The sequence below is a fragment of the Aegilops tauschii genome, chromosome 2 (genome assembly GCF_002575655.3).
Source record: "Aegilops tauschii subsp. strangulata cultivar AL8/78 chromosome 2, Aet v6.0, whole genome shotgun sequence".
In the NCBI taxonomy this organism is placed as follows: domain Eukaryota; kingdom Viridiplantae; phylum Streptophyta; class Magnoliopsida; order Poales; family Poaceae; genus Aegilops; species Aegilops tauschii.
This window is the reverse complement of record NC_053036.3, coordinates 487,838,709-487,854,876: the sequence shown is the minus strand read 5'-3', so window position 1 is coordinate 487,854,876 and position 16,168 is coordinate 487,838,709. Positions and strand designations below refer to the sequence as shown.

Below are 16,168 nucleotides of genomic sequence, written 5' to 3'. Positions count from 1 at the left end.
ACAAGGTGATGATGTGGCAGAGGAGGTTGTCATGGAGGGTGCTGATGCGATCCTCGCCGATCGAGAGGGAGTTGGTGCAAGGCAGCAAGGCAAGGGGAGTGTAACAGTGTGGCTAGCTGGGTTCGCTTGGCCTTGGTTAAGAGTTGTGTTCGTTTGCCCAATTGAACATATAACTCTAGCTACGCAACCCGCCCATCTGGAGGCCTTCCCGCGCGCATCATTCGTGTCCGTTGGATCTCCTTTGACTTTGGCTCCAGATCGTTTGATCATTTGACTGCTGGTAATTTTTTCTCACTGTGCAGTTACTTTTATTGGCCTATGACTAGTGGGCTCAGCCTCAAATGGATTGGCTGGGTCAGCCGTTCCCGTGTCCTCAAGGGATTAGCCACCCACTAGGTGCCTGCCCCGTGCTCGATGTGCATTCCTCAGCCCCCGCGCCCCCTCCGCTCTCTCCTCCCCCTCCCTGTCCCTGTCCCCAACCCTAAACCTTTTCCCTCTCCATCCCGCAGCCGCCTCCCCTAGATCCTCGTCCCCTTCACCCAGTCCTTCCCGCGGATCCAAGGCGTGTGGACGCGGCGGCGAGTTTCTCCGGCGGCGGTGGCAACCTGCAAGCAAAGGGCAGCGGCGGCGCTCGATTTGATCTGCAGGAGAGAGAGAGACGGAGAGGAGGGACGCCACCATGGGAGAGCAGGGCCAACATGGTCTTCGTGGTGGGCATGGAGGAGTAGAGGACGATGGCGGTGGGGGTGGGAGCAGAGTAGCAGAACTTCCAGGCGGCGCTCGCGTCATGGTGGAGTGGAGGAGCTCGTCATCCATCATCACCATCCCCAATCTAGGTTGCTCCCCCTCCTCCCCCAGTTATTATCTTAGTTCTCTGATTCTATGATTTTGATTTCTCAATTTGTGTTTTTTTCAGATCTGTGATAGAAAAGAAGAGAAAGAATCTTGTGGAATTTCATATCTGAGATAGGAACGGGGAGAAAGAATCTTGTGAAAGAGCATGACGAAAAAGAAAGGGGTGAATCATCACTTTCTCCCATTCATGTTTGTTTCCGCATTTTAATTTTTAAGATGCAGGTTGGCCAATTGTAACAATAGAAATATATGTGCAACTTTTGTTTGTCTACTTCAATAAAAATATATTTTCACTTGACCTCGAGGGAGATCGCATCCAGTAATTGTTTCCGGGAGATTTATTGGTGAAGGTCTAAACATTTTAAGAGTTCAAAAAGTACAAACAGCAGCATTGTATCCGTACTGAATACAAGTGATTTGAATTCTTTCAGTCAGTTAACAAGCAGTTTTCCAATTAACAAAACGACAGTGTAGAAACTCTTTTACTAATGAGATACATAAGGTGCATAATACTGGTTCAAACAGCAGCAGTTTTTCAACCAATTAACAAATAGTAGAAGTTTTACTACTGAGATAAGCACCAGTTTTTCAGTGTACAAACAACAATAGTTTTACTACTGAGATAAGCAGCAATTTTTCAGTCAGCTAACAAGCAACAGTTTTTCAGTAACATCTCTCATGTATACTTCCAATGCATAAACATGAGCAGAGATATGCTACAGTTTAGGCAAAGAATGAATCAAAAAATCGCAGAGAAGCAGCAAAATGAGTTCCTTCTTTGAGAGAATGCAAATCAGATATGTTTGTTTCAGGGTTCAGACTTCAAGATAACTAAAATGCATCCCCTAACTTTTTTCAGGCAAGATCCAGTTTCGTTTCTTATATTTGTGCTTCTTCATTGAGTGCTCTCCAACTTTCTATTGTTTACAAATTCCAAATAGAGCTCCTGGTTTGCTGTGTTGATTCGTACCATACATAAGTTGAACTTTGTTTTCAAATAGAAGGACCTAATAATCTACTACTTATATTATGGGATGGAGTAGTAACATGTATGTGTGGCGGCACAAGGAGCATTTCCTTCTGAGAAAATAATAGTAAAGATAAGTCGATGACACAAAGTACTGAATAAATCAATACTTCTAATGATCTATATGATACATACTTTCCATGTTACCTCTACTATATAGTTTTACAGTACAATGTCACATTTCTGATCTGTAGTGTACCTCAGTTACTAGCATGATATAAAGTTTATGGATAATTGCCAACAGAGTTCTCATATGTTTCTATGTGTCTGAATGTTCACATTCATCAAGTTTAAGCTTTATGTATAGCTTATGTCTTTCAAGTTAAGCAGTCACACAGTCGCAGGTCCACCGTTTCATGATTTTTAATTTGCTAACTGGGTAAAGATTCCTTGTCCTTGGTGAGAGACGTGGATTCACATTGTTTCGTACCAGATGTATGAAGAACAAAGCTATCTTTCTTTATCTTTATTTCCCTCGACTACATATTATTTAACTGTGTCATGTTTATATCCTACTTGACATGGATACGGTTCTATGAGAGGTCATTGCTTATGCATCAGTCCTCAAGGTGGATGTTGTTCGTTTAGATATTACGTTTTGTTGCCATGTTTCCACATTAGTCAAAAGTGTTCATCTCAATAATTTATTGAGAGTGGCTTCGAATAATATGGCATCAAAACATTTGTTTTCTCTCAAGCCAATAATGAAATGATCTACGTGCATATAAAACGGGTACCAATTCTTGGTTTTAATTAGCTTCTTGAAAAAGGGGTGCAACAGGTCAATGGACTATTGTATTGCTGATGATAATGTTGTTTCGTATAGAAAGGAATTTTCTCCTTGCTTTCATATGTCGATATCAACTCACTGCTTGATTCAGGTGCTTTTTCGTGTAGATAGGGTGACAGGAATATTCCTGTTATATCTTTACCAGTTAGCACATGTAATCTGGTACTCTGTTTTCTTTGTCACTTTTATCTTCACGATGTAGTCAAGGCAAAAGGCATTAGGAGACCTCCAGAGTCTGCAGAATGGCAAGGTATGTGAATACATGTGACACTCGCTGTTCATTTCACTGATTTTATTATATGTCCAGGACTTCTAAGACTGACTTTTGCAAATATTTCTCAGCTTGAAAAGTTAAGTGATATACAAAGTCAACCCGAGTCACAGCCCAAGTTCATCATAGTGGCGTGGCTCCTCTTTTAAAGAGGTTGTTCATGCTATCCTAGATGCCACCGACATGTACCGTCGTGCTTTCATGAAAGAAAAATGTAGCTAGGTATGATTCGACCATCTTACTTCCTTTGGTTGACTGAATTAAATTTTAGATCACTGTTCAGAACAAAGATTCAATGATGGTGTTCAAATTTCTTAGAAAAGCATTGTCTGTCTATTATCCATCTCATTTAAGTCACCTTTTTCTTTGCCATTGTGTAATAGTAAGCATGGTTTCCAAATATAATTGTGCTTGCTACGATTTTAGTTGTATTGGCCAAGAAGAGAACGAAAATACAATTGCCGGAACTACTGTTGCCATGTGCTCTTTTATTAGTGTAAGTTTCTTAATTCCATTTCTACTTATTTTCTGATGGCTTCAGTGAGCTCTTATATTATACGTGCAGTTTTGTTTAGAAATAGTTGTTTGGAACTTGGGGCATTAAGACTTCATTAACATATAAATCCTCCATGCCATTGTTGCATATCAAGTGATCAGGTTGGGAAATTTCAGCAAAATCATAGCATCCACATTTTTTTAGTTCGTGTTTGATAGTTTGTTTGTGGGAGCTAAATCCCACTTAACTATGCTCGAAAATGTTTTTCCACTTATTTCACCTTTCTTTGATAATCGGATTAATGTTTGTGTCAGTATCGAGAATTACATATTATGGCTGGATTATTTAATCTTTGCTAGAATAATGTTGGAAACAGGAACAATATCAAGGTAATTATCCACAAGGTACCGCCAAATATTCTTACTTTTTTGCATGGTCTATGGATTACTTAATGCAAATAATCTTGCCAGAGAACTGTGTCCGGCACACAACTGCGTCTCCAACCCATCCCATATACCAGCTCCTCCTCACCCCTTCCTCAATTTTCCGGTAAAAATCTATGCTTTGGTTTATGCTTACTTGGTGGAGGTGGATATGGATGCAGATGGAGAGGCACAAATTCACGGATTGGCCAATGAGATATGTAGATTGAGACAATATGACGCTTCAGATAAATGATGTGTGTAATTTGGACCAATGGTATGGTACCTTTTAGTCATGTTGTTTCCCCCCTCGTAGCCTGCTGCTGTGCTACTCTGTGAAATATGCATCTCACCTTTTGTTGGTACTGGTTGTGGCTGCAGAAAACAGAAATCCAGCCTCCTTTTTTTGTGCGGAAATGGGCCCCTACGGTAAATGAAGCTACACTAGATCCACTTTACTTCAGCTATTTTGCCAATTCTTGAGGCTTCCTTGGTAGTGTAGATTCAAGGAAAATTTATAAAATTTATGCATTCTTCCTTCACTTTTTTGTGTGTACATGTTTTGTAATGTTGAGCTAACTCAGTTGCAGATAACAAGTGTGCTCTGTATTCAGTTTAGCTAACATTTTTTTTGCTACTGTTAAAACATATACTGCTTTTTAAGGGAAACATAACTATTGTTTTGTTTTATTAACCCTATATATATGAAAAATTCCTTCTAATTTGTTGTTCTTAAATGCTGAAGGAGCCTTTCAGTGGTACGTGCACACGGTTTTCATATGTATAACTGTAATGAACATGCAACACTGAGAAAATTTTATTTGTGAGTTGCATGACCACGGTGTTAGAATCCTTACCATTTATAACTTTTGTATACATGAACATATAAACACTCACTACAATAATTTCCCTGTTCGTGAGGTGTAATTTTTAAGACTAGCGGCAGTGGGGAAATCCTTATCACTGTTCTTTTATGTCTTATCTGGTTAGCATAGTGTTTGGTGAGAAATGATAAGAGCAATACTTTCTGTTGAATTGCTGAGATAAATATGCTCTTCTTTTGCAATTAACAGCTTGAGAAGCTCATCAATGCTAATTCAACTGAGGTTGATTGGGAACGTCCCTTCTATTTGAATTTAACACGACTTATACTGTCACAGTGGCATTGTGCAAGTATGATTTTGTGGCACTTCCACTGAGATCTTACAAGCTTTGTATGCTCTGAACAATTGGCTATAACTGCATAAGAATAACTAGAAACCTTTTTTGGAGATCTGTTGAGGCGTCATGGCTGGTGTGTGAGACACTAGAGTAGAGACATATCCAGGAGGCGCCACCGTATGGAAGAGTCGTAATAACAATGGCGCAGAGCGCGTGTTTGTTCAGCATGGATGTGGCTGTGTGTTCATTTGTAGGCTGATAGCTTTATAAGAAAATTTACATCACTGATTCTGTTTTAGGTTTTCACTCAGACATACAGTGGTTAGTGATGTTAATGCATACATAGTCCTATATGTGGCTTGATGTTACCGTATCTTTCATTCAAGATCTTGTGAACCGTGTTGATTTCTGGACCAATAAAGTGATATGTTATTAGATGAAGCATTCAAATTTTTATTTGTGTTCTGGATTTGTATGTTCTATGCAGCCGTGTCCCTAGGGATAGATCCCTTGTGACCCTCCCCTGTTTTTGATGCCAACAACATGGTGCCAGGCGAGAGAATCATGATTCGCCACCTCTTCCTTTTGTTTTGATCCTACAGGAACACATGAACCTACCCCAACCTCCTCGTGTCGAATGAATGAGTCTTGCTAAAAATTGAGTTTTCTTAATTAGTATATATGGCTTCTCTGAACATGACATTTCTTCGTGTATAGGCCAGAAGCTCTGTTAGTTGTATGATAGATATGGAATTTCAATTTGATAGTTTGAACAATAGTTATCTATTAGTTATTGTTAGTCTGACATACTTTTGTCACCTTCTATCATGTTTTAAGCTCAACTGATGGATGATTTCTGCCATGTTTTTCTTCTTCATTTTCATGTGGAAGTATTAGATATCCTGGGGATGGATGTTTTATTCGAAGAATTCCCAGAAATTGTGAATCTCGGTGTACAAGAATCAACACGAATGCTGAAACATTGTTTTTTTTTGCTGAAGGTAATATTTTTTCCTGTTCCGAGGCATTTTCCTCATGTTTGCTTCTAAAATGTTGCTTGCAAGGCTTGTATGATTCATGGAGTTCAATTAGCAAGGCTTATAATATTCCACCCGAAGACTAATATTGTTGCAAGGGTAGAGACATGCAATAGCGAGGGTTGCACCGGAGGCGAGGGATGGCATGGTAGAACTGGAGGTTGTCCAATGGCGAGGGTAGGGAAGGGCTGAGACATGTAACGGTGATCAGTCCTAAATATCTCAACGTTGAGTCATTTCCAATAGCCTTCTAGCAAGTTCATTCTTCTTCTCTGATTGGGTCGTGTTAGGCCAGAAGAGTAAAACTAGAGATGAAGGATAACTTATTAGGCAATTATGTTTGTTGTACTGCTTGGTATTTGTTTCGAATATGAATAACTTTGGTTATGATTTCCACACTGCATAGTGTCGTTATTATGAGATTATTGATTACTGTCACATATCTCTTTTCAATGCAAACATATATGCATTTGCTTTCGATCTTTAGTGCTTCCCTTTCTATGCTATTAAGAATATGACCCTTGGTGGCTGTATTTTGTTCTTGGATAGAACCAGTTGTGAAAATAGGGAGAAAAGATGTTGATCTTCTCTCGAAGACCACTACATTGATGCCTTCTGTTGATCATCGGTCTCTAAATATTCTTACTTGCATGCTTCGAGTGCTTGGTTCGCTCTTGTCCTTTGCGCCATTGGCGCAACGGGTCATCTTTCTACTCCAGATGACCTGGAGCTCAACAATGTTCTTCTCAATGTAGAGGCCAGCTGTGAATACCTTCAGCAGTACACTAATGAGGCCATGGTCAACCTTTAAGAGAGTGGTGTCTATCCTTATGGCCAGGAGCAGTCAACAGACGACGATGAGGACCTGCCAACCCAGAGCGATGAAAATGCACCGTACGACCCAGAGATGAGGACCTCACTTGATGATGAACAGATCTTCGACAGCGAAGGATACTGCTCTGAAGATTTCCGTTTCCTACCTGAAGATCACTTCTAACAGCCCTGCAAGAACCATCAGATCACTGCTATCATCATTAGAGCCAGTCGATGCTCCCTACTAATATAGTTATCTATAGCCATATGTAACATATATCCTATCGCACCATGGCACAGTCGGTTCTTCCGAATCTATCTGCTAAGCCTTAATGAATCTGTATGTACATGTGAACCTCATGATGTAATATGTCCTATCGAACCATGTCACTCTCGGTTATGCCAGATCTACTGCTGGATCTTCGTGCTTTGTTTATTTGTTTTGCTACGCTCTGCTGTGTTTAAATCATATGTCTGATTGCATTCTTATGCTTCCAAGTTTATCTCAGCATTATGCCATGTTTTTATAGTTTTAGTTGCGTAAGTATGTGTGCTCACTGAATAATTTTAACTTATGGTTTATTACCATGCCACTCAAATTTTATTTAGCCCTGGCCTGCAAGCACCGTCATCTTGATGGATGATGATGATTTAATAGTCAAGGGGCTTCCACAGGTTGTAACTAAGCCATCCATATGTCTGAAAATTCCTGATACGTAGACCATTTGTGTTCCATCCATACCCAATTAACATGATAGATTCTTTTACATTTCCAATGAATGCAACTCTCTGCCATTTGTGTTACCATTAGCAGAAGGTACATGCTTGAAGAAGCTATTAAGCAGATCCATGGTACAATTCATGCATTCAAGCTCACTGATGATAATGACGACACAGTAATGGCATCCGTGAAAATTGATCTCCAGCCCCACAGCCAAAGCATGTTGCCAACCCAACATCTGTTCTTTGGAGAATCAACTCGGTTTGCCAACGATGCTATCGAATCAACATGTTCTGCTGCTTTGGCCTATCTGGTAACCATGGGCATCATCACAATAGACGGTTCCAACTCGACAAGCCTCAAGAAATGCCAAAGGGAGCTCAAAGCTGAGCAGTTTTGGTCATCTGTGCTATTTGAGCGGGCAGAATCCTTTCAAAAACAGCTCGCCTCTTTGACCGCGACAAAGAAAGGGCCTCATTCAGAAAGTGACAATGATAACAGTCCAGCACCCAAATGTGCACGAATTAGAGGTAATCACGCTGTTGTTCCGCTTTCCGTTTGCATTCTGACAATACCAAATGTCGTCTTACATACAACTGGCCACTGACATCTAGGATGGCTTGAACGACGCCACCAGCTCGCTTCCACTAACCGAAGAAGCATCAGACAAGTAACATGCCCTTCCTCTTGCTCTTCAGACTCATGCAGCTATATGCGTTACTCATGTTTGTTGTTTTCCCAGTGAACCGGATCACAGGGCCAGCAAGAAAACAAAGTCTCAGCCTACTGCCCGCGGGACTTTACCCTTCAAAGACTAAATGGATAGGTCAAATGTAAGATAGTTTCAAAAATCATTTCATATATAGTAATCTTATATTCACGGCTCGGACCTTGCTCGCCTTACACACAATTGTTGTCCTTTACTTACTTTGTATTTGTACTTATATCATGCTGGCTCAGTATTAGTTTCTTATGTATTGTTTGATACATATAAACAATGTGCTCAACATAACATTATTTATCTGGTGTTACATACTTTGATATAGCCTGTGGATATGCCTTTGAATCTCAAAATCTAACTACTTTGTCATCCCCAACATCCAGGATACATAGACGGAGATCACGCTGGAATTTTGCCCTCTGTCTATGCCTCAAGTATCGATGATACCTCCCTGCACTATAACTACCATGTCCTCTTTATTCTGTTTATTCGGCAAATGATGGATTAGACGAGGATTTATTCAGACTCAATCTGTACAACTATGGAGTATTCATGCAGTCTTTTATTTAAGCTTTCAAATGAGTGTATTGGATGCTGGCTTTGAGCATTTGGCTTGCATGTTTTTTCTTGCTGTTATATTATTTATATATAACTTTTCCTGAATGAGTACCACTCTATATGACCTTTTCCGTGCTTGCAAATTTTTATAGGTATGAACTCCAACAAACAAACAAATGCTACTGGAGACTGGATAATAATGTTCAAAGAATTTCTGTTATGAGCTATGAAAACATTCAACCCCAACCACTATGAACAATTGCAGCGCCAATGGTCCACCAAGCATAGAGCCTATCAGATGAATCTCTCCCTGTCTGTCTTCCTTCCTAATAGCATTGTAAATATTCTATCGTAAGCTTCTTCGAATGCTATGTATCATGAATAATTCATGTGTACCAATCTGCCCCTAAATATATTTATGTTGACTCTTTACATACTTGCCTTACTCTCGCTCCCTGCGCCATCGGCGCAACGAGTCATCTAGTGCTATTAAATGCAGGTATCGTCCATCAAGAAGTCTTTTTTTGTTGGCAGGAACCATTTCTGTCTGCATCTCACTGTATATGACTTGAATACATAAATTTCAGTAAAATGGGCACACCATTACTCAGCTGAAAATTTTGTTTTGCCAACTACTTCACTTATGACCAATTCCTCTACCTTTGCATTCTTTTCAGGCACTGTACTGATCGTGAATTTGATATTATAATGCTCATGGCCTACATGTTGGCTAAGGTAAGCACCCTACAGTACTAGCATCATATTGATATGACATAGTTCTTCCTTTTTTTGCTAGCTAAAAGCCTAAAATGATATTGACGGGTTGCCTTGCGTGGCAGTTACTTTATTTGAGTGGTGTTCTTAGTTCTATCATAGCATCTTGGTTTTGAAAAAGGTGTCGAATTGATTTAAAATGTACAGTGCATATTTTTAGTTTTGTACTTTTGAATGACAGGAGTATGGCTTCTTGGTCTCTACAACCCATGGTCCGAACAAGGCCCGTAGCAACGCACGGGCATATGTATTAGTTGATGATAATGTATGTAAATATGTGCGCTGGATGCCAGCCTATATGCTATATGTATGTGATGTGAAATATTACATGAACTGTACTGTATACATCACAGTACAGTACATGCATTTTTTAATTCAAAAATTGTTAGCAGCGGCGGATAGAGCACTGTGCTCGCCAGTGGTACATTTGCTATGGTGCACACATTTAGTAGTGGCGGTGCTACTTCATGCCCGCCAATGGTGGCCTTTTAGCAGTGGTGGGAGGTCAGTGTCGGGCTTGCTTGGGCCCCTAGCCCATCACTAATGCCCAGTTTGCACCCGTCACTGCTAGGCCTTTTCCCAGTAGTGCGTCACGACATAGGAGGATTGACATGGGAATAGGAAGAGAGATGGTTAGTTGAGCACTGGCCGCAGGGGAGAACGTACGTTGTCCCAGTACATCTGGAACGACATGCCGATCTCCCCCAACACGAGCTTACCCATGACCTTCCAGACCTCTTCCTCGCTATCTTCATGTGCCGTGGGAGAAGAGGAAGGCGATGATGGGGCTGAGGTGAAAGAGAAGACCGCACGAAGAACTCCTGCTCCCTCACCTCATGCGTCTTCGTGGAAGATGTCATCGCAAAATATCACGAGAGACATAGAGAAGAAAAGAGATTTTCAGGAAGGAGCTATCAATTGCACGTAAAGATCGGCAATAGGGATATTTTGGAGAAATTAATGAAAAGCCCTGCATCTAAAAACAAAACAGGAGTAGTGGGGGAACGGACGGGGGGTGGTTTCTTTGGATCAAAAGCGGTGGGGGAGGTGACCGCGTGAGGGATGGAAGACGAGACGAGACTCCCCCTTTAGGAGTAGAGATAAACGATCACAAGTCTTTCGGCACCGTTTGAATCATGTTATGTAATATATAAGTTTGTATTGGCCTGCTATGTTTTTATTGTGAAGCTTTGAGAGATCTAAGGTTCATGAGACGGTGTCTCGCGGGCGTTATATCAAAGACTTACATACTACACCATGAAGTGGTATGCTGGGTCTCCACACTCCGGCTCAGAGCATCGAGTTAGACTTCTGTATGATTCTGCCTGCTCGAGCTATATGACCTTGATCTTGGGTCAGAATCGTATGCATTTGCTAGTGGTCGATCAATGATACAGAGTGAAGCCACTTTTTTATTTGACTGCATTTTCATCACCCAACTCCTTTAGACTTGTGTGGGAACATTGGATACCCATTTTAGTTGATTTTTAATTCCATCTGGGATCACTGTCCAATGTTCTAGGCTTTTCGAGAGTATACGGCACCCATGGACCAGCCTATATGACAGTGTGTCCACGTGTGAATCTGGCCTTCACGTATAATTTCTATATGGCTAGTGAGAGCGATGATATGGGTCATACTATTATATAGTTTTATTATCTAGACCATCCAACCACTAGATCTGGCAGGTAATTAGCAGCGCATTTAATGTTTTCTGTGTGAGCTTCCGAAAGTGCTGTATTCCTCGGGAGCCTACGAGCACCCGTATGATATGACCGCATACGCGCGTGGACTGCACGAGCTACGGAAGGAAGTGGCAGGGTGGTGGGGGCCTGGGAAAACAGGCGTGCAATTGACGGTCTGGACCGTTAGGCTGGTCATGCATACGTTATTAGTCTATATTACTACATTTTTAATGGGTAGTGTCATATGTGTAGTAACATAGATGTCTTCATTTATTGCTTTGTAGACTCATTTTGTATTGGGAAGCGTTGTGATGGTAACATATTAAGTTATTACCTATGTTACTCCCACTATGACCAGCTTTAGATTTCTCAGAATTTTCTTTGTATGACCACGTGGCCGCATGGGGCCCGGCCTGCTTCTAGACTGCATTGTGGGCTTGTGGCCCGCTGCTTGGCTGTTCAGGTCAGCGGCTATGGTTCCCTCTCTTCCCCAACCGCCCCTCCCCCCTACCTCCTTTGCTTTACTGCGGCCGTCTGCAGGATGGCGCACACAGTAGAGCCAGCGCACCGGCGGAGTTGTGGGGAGTGGATTAAGATGTAATGTTCTTGTGATTGAAATCTTGGTCCTGATTAGATACAAATCCCTTTTCTGTGGGCTTGCTCTGTTAAGGTTATTCTAAATGACGGAGTTACTACTAATTGTCTAATTCATCACCGATGAATGGCATCGGTAGCTAGCTAGAATTGTTAGGGGGTGTTTGGTTCCAGGGACTTTTTTGGGTTGGGACTAAAAAAAATCCCTAGCAAACCAAACAGGGAGGGACTTTTTGCTAAAAGTCCTTAAAAGCACCTCCTTCAGAGTCTTTTTCAAAAAGTCTTAGGGACTAGAAAAAGTCATAGGACTTGAGAACCAAACACCACCTTAGTTTTCTGGTAAAACGTCTTTGACCTGGATCCAACGTGCGCCTGGGAAAGAGCTCTTGTTCCTATCTGTGATTAGCCATTATTTTTGCTCTGTGTCCGAACAGTGCATACACTACCCCTAGAGTATGTTCAAATCTTGCAATTCGTTTTCGGAAACACTACGTCCACACGTGTGGGCGTTTGCATCTCGCCCATATACATGGATCAACGTCGGTTTGAGTTGCATGAATTTTGGCATGTTTTTGCTACCACGTAGGATTGGGCTAGTGTGTGGGCATTCATCCGGTCGCCCACACGTCTATTTTCACAGGTGGAGGTGCTGGTGTGTGGGTGTTTAGCAGTTCGCCCACATGCCAGTTTTCAACGCACGCGAGGGGTTGGTGTGTGGGCGTTTATCAGTCCGCCCACACGCCCGTCTCCTCTCCCACACCCAAAGTTATTAGTTACCATGTGTTTTGCAGGGTACATGGCAACTGTCCTAGTATGCTTGTAAGCAGATGGCAACTCTCTCTTTACCCGAACATGTTATTTTGCCATGTCTTTTTGTAGTGCTACATGACAACTCCTAAAGATACCACCGCGCCCACACTCCCGTCTCCTCTCCCACACCCAAAGCTGTCAGTTGCCATGTGTTTTGCAGGGTACATGGCAACTGCCCCTATTGTGCTTGTAAGCAGATGGCAACTCTCTCTTTACCCGAACATGTTATTTTGCCATGTCTTTTTTAGTGCTACATGGCAACTGCCTAGTGTTAGTAGGTGGCAACTTCTAAAGTTTTCAAATCATGGCAACTGTAGTAGACCAGACCACACATGGCAACAGCTGCAGTTGTCCAAAAAGGCATCTGGCACTTGACCTGAGATGGCAACTGTAGTTGAGCAACCATGGCAACTGTAGTTGTCCGACATGGCAACTGTAGTTCAGCAACATGGCAACTGCAGTTAAACGAACATGGAAGAGGGTCCGGACCATGGCAACTGCAAGGACGCGTGGTGACTGTCACGCGGGGACGTGCGGGACCATGAGATAGGAGGCCTGACGTATGGGCGTGTGGGCGTTATCTATTTTTCCCACACGCAGGCATGTGGGAGGGACCGCGAGGAAAAAAAGGCGTGTGAGCATTACTTATTTTGCCCATACGTGGGCGTGTGGGCTAGTTTTCTTAGACACCACGCAAAACGTGTGGCCAGATCCCGATAACGCCCACACGTTTAGTGGTTGAACTGTTAGGGCTAGGAAAAGAAAGAGGTGTTTGCCCTATTTTCTATTGGTGATTTAATCAGTTTTGCTCGCCTCGCTGCAGTGGATGATCTGCAGCAGGGCAGTACGAATATGCAGTGTAAACGTGGTGTTGTGCTCTAGCTATGGATCCTGACCTGTGTGTCTATTTTTGGACAGAGTTTGCGTGGGCGCAAATCCGACAGAGTGAGCACCGTGCGCTAGCAGAATCTATGCTCTGCAGAAATCGAGAAGAGGTTTCGCACAGAGGGACGGGAATGAGGTGATCAAACCGGAGTTGGGCACAACGTTCAACTCACTCACGTAGGAACCTGGTGTTAGATATGGGACCGGAAGCGTACGAATTCAACAACATGTATTCTTGGGAACACGGATTCGGTATTAGATATGGGAAGAGGCGCCTCAATCCTGAGACGATAGACAGTGCAACAGATTGTTTGTGGATGCTTGGTACTGAGTTGAACTATGTTGTGTAAGTTTTGATCTGCATTTTTCAGAAGTTTGTTCGATCTGACGCTGATCCATGCGTGTGAGCAGGGGAAACCTTTGTGTGAGAACACAAGATCGTGCCATTGCGAGTGTCCATCAATGATAAGGTTGCTATGAACAATGGATAATGGATGGTACATAACACAACACCGGGTGAAGCAAAACCATGTGCTGGCACCTAATTGTGGAGAGATGTTGCATTGGTCATCACACAAGCACATTGACGTGTACACGAGGGACCTGGTGCGGAACATGAGAAAGAACAACATTAACATTAGCAAGGTATACAACATTAGCAGTGGTTTTTTTGGTACTGTGGAAAATGTAGCATTCACGAATCGTTCAATGAGCACTTTGTGCGGGCAAATAAGTCGGGCGAGGCGGACGATGGTGTTGGAAAACTGTAGAGGTGTTCGATGGAATAGGTGCAACAGACCCAGGGTTCTTGTTTAGGGTGCAAGCAGATGCTGAAAGTAGAATTAAAAATCTGATGTGGACAACCAATGACAGCAGGATGAAGTACAAGCTATTTGGCAATGTCGTGACGTTCCACACAACATACAGGACAAATTTGTATGACATGTCGTTCGGCCTATTTGTGGGGGTGAACAACCACTTTCAGAGAATTCTGCTGGGAGATGAACAAGTGGAGAGCTTCGAGTGGGTATTTACATAATTTGTTGGATGATGGGTGCCGTGGCACGAGGAACTATATTGACAGGTATTTCTTGTGTGTTTTTAATTTTCAGTTGGAATCAGCTGTGATTGTTGTAACGATTAGTATATGTGACGTCAAGGCGTTGGAGTTTGTTTGGCTGGGAAACGATTGTGTGGAAGCTTATGAAACCCTGATGTGTTCAAGCAAGCCATGATAGTGATGGCCCCATTTGACCATGCCGATGGAATTGGGCTTGAGGACCATGCCATCAGCAAGATGCAAAGTCAATGGAGTGGAGGTGCAGAAAGAAGCTAATGCCGAAGCGGATGACAGAATGTCAGGACACAACAATCCGCTTAATGGGTTAGGAGGATGGAGGACCGCCCATGAAGATGAGGAATGCAGGGAGGCCTACGAAGGCGAGGGACAGAGCCCCTTATGAAGGCACGGGCAAGAGTAGATTCTGCAGCATCTGCAAAACTAAAGGACATAAACGAACAGCGTGCCCCCAGCGAGGAGACGATCCTAATTCCTGAAGTCCCGAGGAAGAAATGGAAGTGTAGCAACTGTGGTCTGGCAGGGCATTGGAAGAACACATGCACAAGACAAGCTGGAGGCCCCGAAGACGCGGTCGGGAGCTGCAGGGAGCTATATTTTATTTCGTAGTTGAATGCTTGATAACTTGTTTGACACTGTCATGATCACAGATATTGCTGAGTATTTGTTTTGCACTATTCCTAAGGCAAGGACCGAATTTAGTTGACATTTTTGTGCTTATGGCCAGTTGATGTCGTCCAGTTAGCTGGCAACCATTTACATTTACTTAGAGATTTTTTGCTAAAAAAATTACTTATAGATTTAGTTGGGGCTAACGGTCAGGTGGCAGGTCTTCATGCGTTCCAAATTTGAATGAGCACTGGAGATCTTTCAGCTGGCCGAGCTCTGGCGTTCTGACCTCCAGCTTGGTATGGTCCGCTCCTGAATTCAGGCAAGAACAGTGCAAGATGAAGGGGATCAGGGTAGGTGAGGGGAGAGATTAATTGCGACAGAGCGGACCAGCTTGCTTGTGACTCCGGTCCAGGAAAAATTGCGATGGGGAAGACCGTAGAAGACCATTGTTGGTCACTGCAGTAATTGACAACGGACAAGCGACTGACACACTTCAATATTGATGCCTTCAACCGCAACACATCACTCAATACGACTGTGTGCTGCGATCTCGAGGTGTAGAATCAGATAATGGTACCATATGCAAGTACGAGCCATATTGAATTTTCGATGACTAGTCTTCTATACATTAGATGTCGGGTCTCCACAAAGAATCTCCGGTCTTGACAATGATTCGGTAGAAACAATACAGTAGCGGCGTGGTACAAAGCTGTTGACTCTAATCTACAGTACTTAGAAAATATTAACATCGGCGTCTTCACATGCTGACTGGAATACTGATTCCATGTGCTGATGGGAACCCTGATTCCATTTATTGGAGATCATCAATACATTTTCTCGAATGGACACGAGTGTGTG

At 42.6% G+C, this 16,168-nt stretch overlaps 1 long non-coding RNA gene across 3 annotated transcripts; it reads left to right on the top strand.

Moving 5' to 3' along the window:
* The first annotated feature begins 407 nt into the window (after positions 1–407).
* Positions 408–7,308, top strand: LOC109777227 (uncharacterized). 3 transcript variants are annotated; one of them, XR_012203129.1, is made up of 8 exons: positions 408–836; positions 917–2,922; positions 3,015–3,165; positions 3,370–3,439; positions 4,044–4,138; positions 4,243–4,290; positions 5,920–6,023; positions 6,815–7,308. It is a non-coding gene; the product is annotated as an uncharacterized lncRNA (long non-coding RNA). The 3 variants fall into 3 exon arrangements; XR_012203130.1 differs by having other exon boundaries at positions 414–836; positions 5,914–6,023; XR_012203128.1 differs by lacking the exon at positions 3,370–3,439.
* The last annotated feature ends 8,860 nt before the right edge of the window (positions 7,309–16,168 follow it).